Genomic DNA, 14123 nt, shown 5'->3' with positions numbered 1-14123 from the left:
TTTGTGGGAGGGGTTCCGGGTGGGTGATCCCTGTCCATGGGTGGGGAGATCCCTGGGGATACCCGCTTGGGTGGGTGAGACTCACGAATAGGTGAGGGGTCCCTGCGTAAGGGGGGGGTCTGGAGGGCGGGATCCTCGCTTGGAAGGAGTCGGGGGGGGGGGGGATCCCCGCGTGGGAGGGGTCTGGAGGAGGGATCCCCGCGTTTGGGGGGTCTGGAGATCCATCCCCCATCACAGGGGAAGGCTCCGGGTGACTGTACGCTCACGCGTGGGACACCCGAGTGGGAGGAGGTCCCGGTTGGCCATCCCCCCCTTCCGGTGGGGGGGGCAGCGGGGTGTCCCCCACGCCCGGGCGGGCTCCGGTAGGGGTGGGCTGGGGACCGCCGCGGAGGAAGGGGGAGAGGGATCCCCGCGGGGGGAGGCGGCGTCGCGCCTTTAACGGGGCGGGGGGGCCGGCAGACGCGGCGGACGTGCGGTGCCGCCTCCGCCCGCCCTCCCTCCCTTCCTGCCCGCCAGCGCCGCGCAGGCACCGGTTCCCCGTTGCCGCCGCCGCTGGTGCTGCTGCTCCTCCTCCTCCGCCGCCCCGCTCCGCCCGGCCCGGCCCGGCCCGGCCCGCCTCGGCCCGCCGCGCCTGACGGTGAGTGAGTCCCGCCCGGGGAAGCCCCCCCGGCCCGGCGGCGCGGAAGGAGGAGGCCGGGGCCTGCCCGCGGCCTGCCCGGCGAGGGGCGGCGGGCCTAGGCCTCGGCGTGGCCGGGGCGCAGGTGGGCGGCGGGGCGGGCCCCGGGGCTGCGGGCCGGAGGGCGGGTTGCGGCCGGCCCGGCGCCGGCTTGAGGGGGGGGAGAGAAGGCCCGGGGAGGGGAGGGGAGAGGATGGGGGGGGAGACCGCCGGTCTCACCCGCGGCCGCGGGGCGGGGGGTGGCCGCCCCTGTGGGGCCATCGGTGCCTCCCCAGCGCATCTCCCGGTCACCTTCCCGAAGCCAAGTTATGGGGTAAAACGGAGAAACTCCCCCGCCGCGATGTATCCGTCCTCTTCCATAGGGCTGCGTCGTTACCTGCCCCTCTCCAGAGGAACCCATCTGTGAGGGGCGGCCAAGTCATCATTTACCCCCCCACCCACCCCCACCCCCTCTCCAAAATCTGATTTTTTTAATAAGAATTTCCCCGTGGCTTTCGGCGTGGACCCAACGCTGCGGCGCTCGGGCCAACTTCAGTGACGCCTTGCCTTTTGCCGGGTAAAATAAACTGCCCCTTTTTTTTATTCCTCTGGCGGGGACGTACTGCTTTTTCCCCACGTCCACAGGATGCGTTTGGCGGGGGGGGGGCTTTACTTTTTAAAGTCGCCCCTGCCCTCCGGTACAGGGGAAAAAATGAGAAAGGGGGGGAAGAACAGTGGGGGAGGGAAAGTTAAGGTGGCAAAGCTACATCTTTTGCACCCGACTAATTCCGGTTGATGAAGGATTTCAATTAAATAGGTGGCTGTTAAGAAGAACGTAGCGTAGCATCTTTTTTTTTTGTTGTTGTTTGCATTAGGCAACGGCAAATGCTACTCTCTAATAAACCTGTGTGCTTTAGGCTTATCAGTCCGTAACCTTTCCTTTCCCCAAAGGCTCTTCTGTGTTTCGTGAAAAAACTCAAAGAAGGTGATTTCTTGCTTCGTCGGAGTGAGTTGTGGAAGGGGAGCTGAGCTGATACTCTGCTGTAGTCCTTTTCACTTCAAAATTCTTTTTTTTTTTCTTTTCCTTCTTTCCTTTAGTGTGTCCAATGCCACGGCCCTAACCGACAAGTTCTATTTAACATCCCTTTACCTATGACAAGGCAGAAATCCCTTCGCAGGGAAGCCTGGATAGATGGCTGCGAAAGTTAAAAGGGGGATTCGGTTCCCACGTTCCGCCTCCTCTCGTGTATTTTTCTCGCCTGTTCTCTCGGCGGATCGCTCGCGTCCTCCGGTTCGGTTTGGGCTGGAAGCGTTTCCCTGCCCTCGTGGACTTCTTCCCTATAACTGCGCTGTAATTTCTGCCCGCGAACAGGCTATGCAACTCGCTTTACCACATATTTTTTCTCTTGCCTCATATGCTGATGCTGCTTTCTGCGCGCTGTGATTAAAATAACTTGCGTGTGTAACTGCAGCGGGGAAAGGTTGGGGTTTGGATAGAAACGCTCATTCTCTGTTAGAGTTATTACCAAATAGCTTTTTAGTTAGATTTAAATTTTTTTTCCACACCCCCCCCCCTTTATCTAGCCAGTCTCAAGAAGATGCTTCCTGCTCTCTGAAGTAGCAGCAGCAGTAGGATAGGAGGAAGACAGTTAGTTTTTTAATTTGATCCTTTATCCCCCGCTGCCATAAAGCCCCTGTTACAGATAACTTTGAAGGTTGACTGCTCCGTTTTTGAAACCCCTTGAAGAAAAGGGAAAGGCTCGCTCAAGCCTGTATAAAACCGTGGCGTTACTCAGGTTTGCCACCTACCAGCTTTCGTTCGCATCGTCCGTTCCTGCTCTTGGGGATTTGACGGTTCTGGCTCAAAAGTGTCTCATCATTGCTTGGTCATGGGCGCTGTAAACCCAGGGTTAACGGAATCCTTCAGAAACTGAAGTTCCCCCTGAATTTCAGAGGCGGTGGGTATAGATTAAATACGTTTTTGGCCAGGACCCTTAAGCGTAAGGACACGGGTGGAGAGGACATGTGTTTTATTTTAAGCATCGAACTTGGTTGCTCCTAATCCCTTCCCCCGCGGCTGCCAAGACACCCACCTCTCGCCATTGACTTCTCGAGAGCTTCAGCGCCCAAGTTTAGTTCCCTGATCATACCCCGGCGATGTGCCTGAGGAAATAGAATGAATATCTCCCCCCCTAACCCCCCGGCCCTGCGCCATCCGGAGGGGTGGGCGAGAAGCAGAAGACATTCTTCATTCCCGCTCTCTGCTCCAAAAGCCGCGGCAGAAGCGGGACCATAAGAACCCGAGAGCGGAAGAGAGCCCCCGATCAAGTTTAGTTTTCCTCGTTTATAGCCCCCGTCCGTGCTGTGGGTGCCTTTCTTTAAGTAACTGCTTTTAAGGTGAAACTCCATCGATTTATTCCTCGCCCCCATCCCCGTGGGAGAGCTGTCGGAGCTAAATCTTGGAGCAATCGCCGAATTTCCATCCTCGCGGTGTTTATGGCCGGTTGGTATAACTTGTTGTTGTTCTAGTGTTGCTGTTTGGTTTAAAGGGTTGTTTTCCCTCCCTGATGTGATTAGAGGGAGCAATCGGATCCCCTCTTGACCGCTTGTTTCCACAGGTTAAACGAGTCGGAGTCTTTAAGTCTCCTCCTGTTGTTCTCTTGTCAATATTCTCAGGGTTTCCCTGTCAGTAAAAACCCTTTTGCCTTTACCCATCAAAACCTTTTTAATAAAAAGGGAATTTTATGCATCTGTGTTTAGCTTTTAAACTTCCTGCTCTGTGTTGGCAAAACAGTAGGATTGGACTATTTTTTTTAAAAAAAAAAAAAGAAGTGTATTTTTTGGGATGAGGGGGACTAGACTAGGGACTAGTGGGGACCCCCGCTGCACTAAGCTCTCAAACTTTTTGACAGTCCTCGGGTGATGGTTTGAGGCTAACGAGACAGGGAGTTGCTGGGCTAAATCTGTCCCAGACAAATCACTTCTTGTTAATGACTCTGCATAAACTACGGAGATGATAGATTGGAGAATTACCAGCTCATGACTCTTCGGAATCTGTTTCTCCTCTCATCGTTACACAAGATGTCCGAGCAAGGAAAACACAACGACGCCTTTTAAAAAATAGTATTTATTTATGTTTTTAGAAATGTAAAAACCTTCTTCCTGTTCGCATGCCTGAACTACAGCTGCTTGCAGGAGAGGGGGGTATTTCTGAGCTTTGAAATCTTCCTATTTCTTGCCAGAATGGAGCTTTTAAAGTAATTTCTTGCAATGTGGACTTGTTGGCGCTTTTTCCAGCCCGATGCCTGTGGTCTCTAGTTTGGGAACGCATCTGTGCCTGCTGGTGTGGGCGCTGCCCGAGAGACTTGAATTCCTGCTTTTTTTTGCCCCGCGTGGCTGTTATTTCCGATGAGTTTGGGGTGGGAGCAGCAGCCCTGGCATCGGTAAGCACCACACATTGATGCTGACTCTCCTGCTTCTTCCCATTGAAGAACTGGTCTGTAACTGGTGTGGGGGAGAAGCGGAGTGGATCCAGGTGCTGCTCCGAGGAGGGAGACAGTGTGCAGGCATCCGCAATTCCTGCCATTCTTCTCCCAGGGCTTTTTTTCCCCCCTCCACACGAGAACTAAAGTAGCATCTGGGCCAGGTTCCCTGCATTTGAACTCGTCCCCTCGCGGTCGCTGCCGTGCCCGAGTGCGGGAGTGCTGCAGTCTAATTAGATTATATTAGAATGAATAAGTGAATCTTAGTAAATGAGCTTACGGGGGCACTTGCAGGTCAGCTCAGTCCCTAAATATAGGTCCTGGGCAGCGTGCAGGCTTGGTGCAGGATCTATCCACGCAGCAAAATTAAACAGAGATCTCCTGGGAATGCATAAATTTTGCTGCCGTGCCGTCTTGTCGGTCCGGATGCTCCGGTGTTTTGGTATGAGAAATACCCAAATCCACTCAAATTCTTTAACTGAAGCTTGGTGGGGAGTTGGAAGGGGAAGTCGTGGCTGTGGAAACTGTAGTAATCTGAGGTGCTAAAGAATGCAAATCTCATGATCCTTTTTAATGCTTCCCATTTAGCTAAAGGTGGTTTTTCTTTTTTTTAAGTCTCTTGGGGACTGTGGAAAAAAGAGAAACAGTTTCTGTTGCATGTGAAAACTCTGGAAAGCTGCTTCTCTGACCCTTCCTAACACAAATAAAGAATATTGTCTCATCTTCTTGCAACTATATGATGCAAAGAAGTCGTTTAGGACCTTCAGGCCTTGGATTTCGCCTGTGCATTGGGTGGGGGGATGGGAGGGAGAGGAAAGGGACAGGATCTGTGAGGTTTGTGGGTTAATCAGAAGTAAAAATAATTACTCCCATGCAGCTCTCCTCCTTTTCTGCCACATTCTTTGTTTTTGTTAGTGCTTTGTGGCTGCTCTGCTTATCAAGATTCCCAGCTCTAAATTCCCGTTACTGAAGAGAAGAAGTAGATGAAGTTCCTTCCCCTTTTCTTCCCAAGAAGGCGTATTTAGAAGAATAGCATTTTTTTCTTCTTCAAACGAAACCTCATCTTTTGCTTGTAGATCACCGAGGCTGCATTGTGGCTCGGAGAAAGTGTCTGTAAATTAGTAATGTGAGCAAGCTACTCATTTTCTTGCGCTAATAATCCCTATTATAAATAGCACGGTCCTCCGCTGGCATTAACAGCTCCTTGCCGCTGTCGGATGCGCAGGATTTTCAGTGGTAGTAAGTTATGGAAAACAGCATTTCTTGCTGGTTTTTGCTCTTTCCTGTTGGGCACCCTTCCTCCTGGCTGATCCCGCTGCCCAGGGTGGATCTTCTCGCAGCCAGGCAATCCTGCAAATCACTGCTCTGCACTCGAGAACAGCCGGTACATCGCTCACCGCTCCCCTGCTGCAGGAAACATCTTTAAGCCCTTTCATGCTGTAAAGTTGAGGAAATAGAGCAAAAACTCCTGGTTTCCTTCAAGTTGTAGCTGAATGACTAATTGAGCATCGGGGGGGGCTTTTCCCGTCTCAGAAGAGGTGTGTTGATGTTGTTTTAATTGAATAGCGAACCTTCTGTACCCGCCTGACCGGTGTCCAGAGCATGTGTTGAATGACCCAGGGAAAATACAGCTGGAGTTCAGAATTACGTGGGTGTCAAAGGCTTTTAAAGCCTGGTATATTTATGCCTGTGATTCGTGGCGCTTCCAAAAACAATCCAGCTCTCATCCTGCGGAGGGGAAGTACCTCCGTCCAGTGTTATCATCTTCCGTTTAGCTGTGTCACCTGCCAGAGGGATATAAACTCAACCTGTGTTATTTCGGGCTCCTCATCCTTTCGCTTCCACATCCCACTCTGCAGGGGTTTCTTGTAGCAGAAATGCTGGCTTAATTCTGCTTTCCCACTCTCCCGTATGGGCTGAAGATGGTAAGCAGGGTATTTTATTTCAGGGATGTGGGAAACTTCAGTACATCTCGTTCCTGCCTGTGATGTGAAAAGGTGTCTTTTGTCTGTCTGCGACCGCACAGGAAGGAAGTTGTTGAGTCCGGGAGATAAAAGAAGTGTCTCCTCCCCTGCGCAGGGGCAAGCTGCCTGCTCCTCAGCCCCGCAGCGCTCCGCTCCCGGCTTGCTTCTAGTAGGGTGGAGGGGAAAATTTTCATGGGAAAATGTGAGTGGACTCGTAATCTATTTGCAAGTGCGTAGCTGTCAAGGAAGATGATGACTAAGCTATTGCACAAGGTGCAGCTCTTTGGGGAGCGCGCCAGGATTGGACCGGATTGTGACTGACTGATAAGAGAGCCTGTAATATCAGTCAGCTGGTAATTTCATTGTTACTGGTTTAATCTGACCACTGACTTCAACTACCTTTTTTTTTTTTTTTTTTCCCCTCTGCCTGCTTGCTGTTAGGTTTTAAGTTGTAAAGTCCATACTTGGTGAGTGCAAAGAAAAAAACCCCCTAATTTATTGGAGGAAGTGGATGGTTCCTGAGCCTCTGGTGGAGAGTGCTGGGTGGCTTAAAGCCAATGACTTGCATTCAGCTCGTGTGGATGTCGTTCTACCAGGCTCTGGCATGGTGTTGCCCACCTGCCCTGGTGTGCAGGCAGGATGGAGGGCACTTATTCTCCCATTTAACAGAAGGGAAAGCTGAGGCTGAGTGCCTGTGGTTGAAGATGCCAAGAGGTCACCAGCAGAGCAGCTGCTGGGGTTGTTCTCTTGGTCCCATTTGTGACTTGGCCCCCAGGCTCTCCTGGGCCAGCAGTTCGCTGGTGGGTGAGTGGGAAACCACTCTTCTGTGGCCACCGAGGCTGTTACTGTGTGTGTCTTCCTTTCAGGGTCTCTGTAGGCGGGAAGCCAAGCCTGGTCCCAGAAAGCACTGTTTCTTCCTGCCTCCCAAACCAGTTTGAAAGGCTGCTGTGATGATTAGCATTGCTTTGTCCTCTAAGTCGTTGCTTATGTTGTGTGGGGACATCCCAGCTTGGCTTTCATGTAGGTATCACCTTTTTCTTAATGCAATGCTGTGCATGGACCTAAAAACAGGTACCTGAAACCACCTGCAGCATCTTGTCTACCCTTCTCCCTTTGAGCTCCAGGTACAACCCAGAGCAGCACCAGGGCTGCAGCAGGTCATGCCCAGCTGGTCATTCACAGGGCATTTTCAAGTCAGAAATGTTCAGAGTGTAGCGATGCGGTGCCAAAGAAAGGCGTTTTCTCCTGGGGCTCGGTGGGAATTTTTCTGCCTCCTTTAACTTGTTGGCCTCTGGGGAGACTCAGCCTGGACCAGGCAGTGCCTGCGGTTCTCAGTGGGGTGCGGTGCTAGGAAACTGGCCGAAAATGGAGTTTACGAGTGATTGCTGTATCCTGTGTCACACCTACTAACCTTTGCTTGTGTAAATACCTGTTGGCAGCGTGTGCACCTTCAGCCGTGACGGACTGATAAAGGACTCCGCCGTCTTTTTCTCTTTACGCTGCCTTGTTTCATATTTACAGCGGTGGTGGTGGTGGAGGTCCATCAAAGCTTCGCTTCTCCAGGTTCAAACTCTGACCAAGGAGGAACTGTTTGCCCTAATATTTCATAGAATCGTCTAGGTTGGAAGAGACCCTTGGGATCATTGAGTCCAACCATCTACCCTGCTCTACAAAGTTCTCCCCTACACCATATCCCCCAACACCACATCTAAACGGCTCTTAAACACATCCAGGGATGGTGACTCAACCCCCTCCCTGGGCAGCCTATTCCAATACCCGACCACTCTTTCTGTGAAAAATTCTTTCCTAATGTTCAGTCTAAACCTACCCTGCTGGAGCTTGAGAATCTGAGAAGGTGTCCTCACCCAGCCTGTCCTAGCGTGGACCATGAAAAGCACTGTCCAGAAGAGAGAGGCAGAGGAAGCATCTCAAAACCTTGGGAACCACCAAGCTGCAGGGAGGATTTCTGGAGGTTGTGTTAGGATTTTACTGGGTGCTTTGGGCTTTCCCACGGCAGCTCAGCGGGGAGCACCGACAGCCCTCCCTCATTACCTTCACCTAAGGTCACTTCCATATCTACAGCCTGTGTTACCCTACCGCCAGGATTGGGTTGCCTGCTAAATTTAGTAAACCTCTTTACAGCTTAGCGTGTGCATTAAAAAAAAAAAAAAAAAAAAAAAAAAAATCTGTTTTTACAAAAAGTAGCTTTTTAATAGGTCAGAGCCTGGTTCAAGATGCCCGACAAAGGTGGGCTTTCCCCGTGCAGGTGGGAGGACACCGGGCAGGTTATGGGAAGCGCTGGTTACGCTGCTTCTCCGCCTCGGTGCACTTCAGCGCACGGATTCGGGGAGGTGCGGAACATCGTGGGAGGGAGGGAAGGAAGGATGGCTGCCGAAGCACAATTAGGACTTGCGTAACGCGCTCCACAGTCTGAGGCATGGGAAAAGTGCTAGCGAAGGGGTTGGGTTTCAGAAGTTTTAAAGGCTTGTGAAAATTCTTCGTCAGGTGTTTCCATTACAAGCCTGCCCCTTTTCAGCCCCCACCCGCCTCGATCTCCCAGTTTCTACCTTTTTTTTTCCGTGCCCCTTGTGTGCCAAAAGAAGAAATTCTTGGCTTCGAGTCCGGTGTACCTATTTCTAAGTAGATTTCTTAATCCCCGCTCCCCGTTACAGGCTTCTGGAGTAACAGTTTGAGGCGTAACCGAAGTTAGAGGCAGGTAAATCGGTGCGGACAAGCGTTTCTTCGCTCCTCGCACGCGGAAGGAGGAGCAGATTGTGGGACAGCAGAGCAAGAGGAGTGAGAACCCAGAGAAGCATGAGAGAAGTGACCTCAATTACTTGGCATTTCTGTCGCTGAGTGTTTTTTAGGTCTTTTTAACAACCTGGCATGTTCTCGAGTTCAGATCAGCGCTGATCGGTAAAGCTTAGTGCATTGCGGGGGGGTGTGTGTTAGAGGTGTATGTATTAGAGGCTATTTTGGGGGGAGAATTCTGGGATGTTGGGGGATTGACTTGCACTCCAAATTCTGAAAACGGTGAAATGCATGCTTGAAGTCCCTTTAGAAAACTCTTAGCAAGCTTGGTCATTATGGTCACAAGTGGAGAAAACCAGGAAAACCCTTGGAGATGCACTTCGAACACATCTTTTGGGGGGATTCTTCTGTGTTGTTGTCCACCCCCCAACATTACACTGTATCTGGGGTTACACGGTGATCTGGATTGTGGAACTGGGACCAGTATGGCAAAGGAGTGTTGCAGGGTCTGCTGGGCTGCTGCTGCTCAGAGGAACATCAGCAAGGCTCAGCGTCGCTCGACCTGGGGAATCACCAGCCACGCAAGGAAGGTGGGAAAAGAAAGCTCCTTCACTGCACGGCCCAGCGGTGAGTCAAGTGTGTTAAGAGAGTTTATGGAGGAGCTGGAGCCTTTTCCCTGAGGCTGGAAGGGAGCTTAGTCTCCTACTCAAGGTGTTTAAGACAAGATGCAAATATTGCATTGGATTCTGTTGAAATACTGCACCGGTTCCTGAGTGTGTGTGACCTTCTTAAGCTGCCTGCCTGGATCCCGAAGGGCCTGTGCGCTGAGGTGACACTGACTGTGTGTCATACCTTCAGCGGGCTGTGAAATGAAGCACGGAGAGGTTAACAAGGTGAAAAGAAACCTTATGGAGAGGAATGTGTGATGCTAGCGTTCAGGCGTGGGAGTTGAAAGGACGGTATCTCGGTGGAGCTACGGCCGGTGAGGTCCCTGCCGTAGTGCAGGAGGTATTTTGGATAGACGAGGTGAGCTCTTAGTGCTGCCCTTGATAAACGGGCTACAGGCAGTGTCTTGAAGGAGAGTGGAGACCCTCTTAACACTTCACCTGTCCCAGCAGGGAAACAACCACAGTCATTTATTAAGCTTCACGTTGTGCTTTTAAATGGAGTTAAAGGTTGCAGCTCATAATGCAATTTATACTTTGAAATACTCTGGGGTAACTGGGGTTACCAGTTACCCCTCTGGGGTTGTTCAGCTTGGAGAAGAGGAGGCTCCGGGGAGACCTCATAGCGGCCTTCCAGTCCCTGAGGGGGGGCTACAGGAAGGCTGGGGAGGGTCTGTTTACAAAGGCCTGCAGTGACAGGACGAGGGGCAATGGTTTTAAGTTGGAGAAGGGGAGATTTAGATTGGATATGAGGAAAAAGTTCTTTACCATGAGGGTGGTGGAACACTGGAACAGGTTGCCCAGGGAGGTGGTTGAGGCCCCTTCCCTTGAGATATTCAAGGTGAAGCTCGACGAGGCCCTGGGCAACCTGGTCTAGTTGGGGGTGTCCCTGCTGACTGCGGGGAGGTCAGACTAGATGACCTTTGGAGGTCCCTTCTGGCCTGGACCAATCTATGAATCTATGAACTTGTACGGTGCCAATGCTGTAGGGTTTGCTCCTAAAGCCTGTTCTGTTCCTAAATAATTTTGAAACTTGATTTCTAAGATTATCAACAGCACCGTGTTCTACAGCATAAGGGATCTAGCCTGGATATGGAAGTGCTATCTTTATGCCTGTGTGGTAACATACTTGAGGATAGATGTTGAAGGACAGCTTTGCTATGGAGCAGTCAGATATCTCCTGTCTGCTGGGGAGGTCTTGGCGATGGAGGAGCCTGCTCAGCCTTTGGCTGGTGCAAACTTGTGCTGGAGCAGAAAGTCAAAATATCAGTGGTGTAGGAGGCCCGTCATCAGCAGAAGCTTCTGTGGTCCAAATTCAGCCCTGAACGTACCTCTTCATGTTCCCTGTGTTCGAAGGGTTTTATAAATACGGCATGAACAGTGTTTTAATCTGGCTAATGATTTTTAAACTTAATGCACAGCTGTAAAAAAAGAAACCCTCTTTTGCAGGTGTCATTCCTAAGGTGACTATGGATTAAAACTCTCCGATTGCTGCTAGAAAAGAGTGGTAGGTGCCTCTTGTCTCAGTTAAAATGTCTTCCCTGCAGTCCTAGGGCTCTGGTTCACCTCTGTAGCGAAGTGGCTGGAGAGGTGAGTAGGAGTCTTCTGCTGCTGTATGACCAGGTGAAATAAAATACAGCACCCACGCTCTATCCTGGGGCTGCGGCTTCACCGTTCCAGCCCTGAGCACCTCCTTGGGTTGACGATTGAGGGTGTTTTTCCGCCTTGCGGTCGAAATGCATTCCTTACTGCCCATTTGTTCCCAGGCCAGCATTGTCCTCTGGCTGGAACTCCACCCTGCAAGGTGGGAGCAGGAGGAAGCCGCTCTGGTGGGTACAGCCCCATTCGCTCCGGTGCCTTTCCGAGCAGCGACGCTCTACGTGCTCAGGGGGAAGTGAGGGGAGCAGCTCATGCCTGCTCAAGCCCGGGATTGAGCAGTTGGGATTTTTCCAGTGTTTTTTAGATCTTTCTGAACCACAGCTGCAGTATACAGTATTAAAAGCAAAAACTAGACACTCTGATGCAGTGCCTGCCTGGCTGCGCCGGCTGAAGAGGAGGCAATTCCAGCCCGGGGAGGCTCGTAGTACTCTCCAAGACCTAGTTTGGTCCTTGCGCTGTGCGTGTTGATGATAACTCTATTTATGATAACTCTATTTATGATGCCTCTGTCAACTTATAGGAACTTCGACTTCTGTATGTTGAGCCTGCATTCCTCCTAGGGGCTAGCCTAAACTGAAGTTGCTCTTTTAAAACCTCGGGGTTGAGAACTGACTGCATGTCCCTGAGTTTTAAACTCTTGGCATATTTGAAAATTTATTACCGCTCTGAACTTTGAGAGTTTAACTGATGGGTGCTTTTTTTCCACTTTTTTTTTTTTTTCACTGTACTGTATGTGGCGAGAAGGGAGAAGAGTCTTTGCCTGTTGATTTCATCTCCTTCTCCAGCTGAAAGAATTATCAAGACTTATCCTAATGATGGAGTACAGCAATCTTGTTTCAAACGCTGCTTTCTGATGCTCTCGTTTAGCTAGGTCTGTGCCACATTCACAGTAATTTTGATGCAACATCATCAAATGATGACATTTTCCTTCCCTTTAGAGAAAACTGAAATCACTCAACTGCTTAGACATAATATGTGCAGTAAATAGTATCTTAAAACTTCAGGTAGTTAGAAGAAACCACATGAAAGCGTCTAGATCTGATATGATTCACAATCGCTTATGAATTTTGATTTCCCTCTATGAGTTAACAACTCTCCTTTAACTTGCAGCCTGGTTCCGACACGGGTCAATCTCATTTTCTTCTCGGCATTCGTATAGAGGAGAGCATCCCTCTGCTGTCAGCTTCTCCTGTTGTCCATTGCCCTTTAACAATAGGATCGTTGAGTCACCGAGAGGTTAACGAAGCGCTTTTTTCCTTTTTTTTTTTTTTTTTTTGTTGTTGTCAGTGGTCCAATCTCTTTGTATAGCTGTGTAGAACAGCACACTGAGCAGAAATAATGGGAAAAATTTTGGTGGTGGAATGACCGGGGTTGTCATTTTGCAATACCAGGGTAAAGACCTGCTTAAGCTTCAGGCTTCTGACTGTGTACGGGGCAGCTGGTTACAAATCCCTCTGCAAGAACATTAAATATTAGTTTCTCTCCATCTTTTACGCTTAACAGTGTTGGAGCCGGGGGGATCCGAGGGATTACACTTGGTTCAGTGGTAGCTTCCCATTTAGTGTTTAAAACGGTTTTGTTATGATGGGTCTTTGGAGGTTTGGCATTAGAAGAAGGGTGAATTGTAGCCCTTAATTATGAAGTGGGGGAACAATTGCAGCCGGGCGGACAGGCACTGGTCCAGCTCCTCTCTTACTGGGCGAGCAACGCTTTTGTGCTGTGCCATCCCTCTGCACAAATGACCGGAGCAACCTGTTGCTAGATTGATTGGTTTTGATCTCTTTTGGGGAAGGGCTTTGAAAGCTCTTAATTTTGGGTTTATCACAGCAGTCCTCCAGGCTTCTGCCCCGTTGCTCTGAGCAAATGTGGTACCATGGCTGCCCCAAAGACCTGCTTCCCATGGGGGAAGCGTGGGATTAAAAACCTATTAAATCCAGTTATACTGGGACACCAGTGGCAAAGTAATTGCGAGGAAAAAAACTTGAAGGTGCAGTGTCTTGCTGGCAGCACAGTCCCTTTGCGTGTACAGGTGATGGAGAGCTTTGAGGAGTCTGGGAATTAAGCTTGGGAAGGCACGGGATGGGGTTGTGCTCCATGGCATGTGGGTGAGCTGTGATTTGCCAGGTGGCACCCGGGGCAGGGAGAGGCTTCGCTTCCCCCTTATCTCTTATCAGCCCGTGGGTGAGGGTGTCCCTTGCTCAGCAGAGCTGGGTGACGGTGGGACTCGCTGGAGTTCTTGCCAGCGGCTCCAAGAAACTCACCTTTTCCCTCCGATACACCTCTCCAGGCTGGGTTTCACCTACGGTTCGAGTCAAAGTGCGCCTGATTATCACTGAGACATCGCAGTTTGCCCCAGCCCTGCCTCCTTTCCAGGCACATCGTTAGGCAAAGACATCGTCAGCCAACTCGAAGCCACACTTGCACCACATTGTGCTACGCTTCCAGCAGAGCTCGTGCTGGGAAATGGAAAATACAGAACTCTCTGGGACACAACTCCACCCTTTTTTTTCCCCCTCCTGGGAGCTGCTGAGCCTCCGTGGCGGCTGGCGTACGTATGGCAGTGCCTTCTCCTGTTAGGGAATGTTAAAAATACACGCTACAATTTTCCCTTTCCACATACCAAAATATATTAATGCGCTGGTGCTTTGATTAGTCATTTCCTCTTCCTTTGTTCCTTTCGCAATGGGGTAGAGGACTGCGGGTACATACTCCAGTAAGATCTTGTATGGTTAAGAAGTCTGGTGCTGAATAAGCTCTCCTGGATTAATACCTGTCTTTATTGGTAAAAAATGACTTCTATTCTCAATCCATTAAATAGACATTTAAAAATAAGTCTGGATAAAGTCACTTTTTTGGTATTCATACTAAGAATATCTTTGCCAGATTTATTTTTGTAGGGGAAAGAAATTCTAATATGAACAAGGTTAATACTCCTACCATGAATTTA

At 50.3% G+C, this 14123-nt stretch overlaps 1 protein-coding gene across 1 annotated transcript in view; it reads left to right on the top strand.

The window, feature by feature from the left end:
* The first annotated feature begins 517 nt into the window (after positions 1–517).
* KTN1 (kinectin 1) overlaps positions 518–14123 on the top strand; it is an 80559-nt gene continuing 66953 nt past the window's right edge. Inside the window, exon 1 of the mRNA XM_074148569.1 lies at positions 518–637. The gene's annotated coding sequence lies outside the window, so the exon portion shown is untranslated. The remainder of the gene's footprint in view (positions 638–14123) is intronic.

Source organism: Numenius arquata, chromosome 6, assembly GCF_964106895.1.
Source record: "Numenius arquata chromosome 6, bNumArq3.hap1.1, whole genome shotgun sequence".
NCBI classification, from domain to species: domain Eukaryota; kingdom Metazoa; phylum Chordata; class Aves; order Charadriiformes; family Scolopacidae; genus Numenius; species Numenius arquata.
This window is presented reverse-complemented; position numbering and strand designations above follow the sequence as displayed.